Raw genomic sequence first — 2188 nt, 5'->3', positions numbered from 1 at the left:
AAACAAAAACAACAGACTTGGTTTTGCCAGAAAACATCTTTTTCGTCAAAATGGTGAAAAATGTGCTGCAGTTTGATGAGACAAAGAGTAATATGTTTGGATCAGATGGAAAATAGTACGTAAAACGTCCTACGAACACAGCCTTTGATCCACAATACACGAAAAAGAAAACGGTTAAGCACAGCGGGAGTTCCATTATGGTATAGGCCTGCTTCCCGAAGGAAGAAGTTGGTCCAATACTTTGGATTAAGAACAAAATGTGAGCGCTTGACTATGTAAACATATTACAAATGATAAGGCTTTCCTATGCTAAAGAGGAAATGCCATTGCGGTGGCATTTACTGCAGGATAATGATCCTAAACATGCATCAAAACTGGTAAAGTAGTGGTTAAAGAAGGAAACAGTGCAGGCTATGGAGTGGCCGCCACAATAGCCAGACCTCAATCCTATTGCGCACCTTTGGGCGGACTTAAAGAAGAGAATCGGGCCTTTTAAAGCCAGCAATAAAGACGAATTGTGGCGCCACATTCTAAAATCGTGGTATTCCATTCCGAAAAGTGTTGTGTAAACTTCGTCAATTCGCGGCACCGAATATGCGAAGAGGTAATCAGGCAAAGCGGCGATTCAATAAGCTATTAAAACAATATTTTTGTAAGAATTTTTTGTTCAAAGCTTAGTTTATTTAAAAATAATACTTTGTTTCTATAATATTTTCCAGGCCAAAATTAAAAAAGGGGCCACAATTTATTTATGGCTTATTGCCCTTGCAAAAGAAGTCTAGATTTTAATTAACGTAAACGAAATGTACGAAACCGGAATGTGTTTAAAATTAAAGAGTTCTTCAGACAATAAAAAATATATGAAAGCTGTATGTTTCTATAATTTTTTCCAACACTGTATATTACCGAATATATATAACAAATTAAATATATACTTTTTTAAATTAAATGTAGCCTATAAAAAATGTGATATGAATAATTTTTTAAATAATTGCTGGCATTTGAAATGAATTTCAAGTATTTTTTAAAAAGATTAGAAACATTCAATTGTAAAATTGTTTTCTTTGATTTTTCAACGCCAATAAATAAAAAAACTAGAGCTGTTTTAAGGAATCGCCACTGATAGACCGACGCGAACTTTAATTACACTGATAAACAGTGTTTTTTTTTTTTTACAAAATTAAGTTGTTTTTTTCATATACCTCATACTTACTTTTATTCAATTACCCTCAGTTTTCCTTAAAAATTGACTGAGGTGATTAATCGTATTTTGCTTACCAAAGTGGCTTTTCATAAACGAACATATCGTAAGAAGATGTCCAGAGCGTATGTAAATTATCCTGATAACTTTTGTTATATTTGAGGCCAACTAACTGTTAAAAGTCAATGTCGTAGTAAAAAGAAAAACAGAAAAAAGAAAACTTCCCAAAAATCAGCGATGCCAAAATAAAAGAGGGAAATTTGTAGTGCCACTAATTAGAGGCCTATTGGCTGATGAACAGTTTGAAGAAAAACTGAATCCGGTCGAAAAATCCGCATGGACTTGTTTCGAAATGTTGTAATTTTCTTGGAAACCACAAAGCCGAAAACTATGAAGAGTTCGCCAGCAGCCTTATAACAGCCTACAAGAATATGGGATGCAATATGTCGCTCAAGATAAAATTCTTACACTCACATTTAAATTTTTTCCTGAGAATGTGGCTGCCATTAGAGACGAACAAACCGAGCGGTTCCAGCAGTATATATCTAACATAGAAAAATGGTACCAGGGCAAATGGAAATATGTTAGCTGACTACTGTTGGTCACTAAAAAGAGATGTACCTGGTGCTAAATATTCCCGAAAATCCTAAAGAAAATTAAAATATTATTTATTTTTCTTCATTAAATACAGTTTTCAAGCGTTTTTCATTATATTTTACCTAAATGCTTTTGCAATAAAACAGGGTGACTGAATTATTTTGATAATGTGGATTAGTTACAGATTAGATGTAGATACAAAATAACCCTTTCAATTTCATTAAACTTTTATTAAGGTAAATTTTGTGAATCAGTAGGTGCGTTCGACAAGTCAAAAATTTGTAATAGTTTTTCCAAATTTTTACTGGATGGCGTTCGATAACGACAAACAATTATCCAACACACAAAAATTGAGAGAGAAATCGTTCATTTTGATGCAAGAGAAGCGTT

The sequence above is a fragment of the Rhagoletis pomonella genome, unplaced genomic scaffold (assembly GCF_013731165.1).
Source record: "Rhagoletis pomonella isolate Grant_MI unplaced genomic scaffold, Rhpom_1.0 Rhpom_scaffold_00004, whole genome shotgun sequence".
Lineage (NCBI taxonomy): Eukaryota > Metazoa > Arthropoda > Insecta > Diptera > Tephritidae > Rhagoletis > Rhagoletis pomonella.
Note: the sequence above shows the minus strand (reverse complement) of the source record.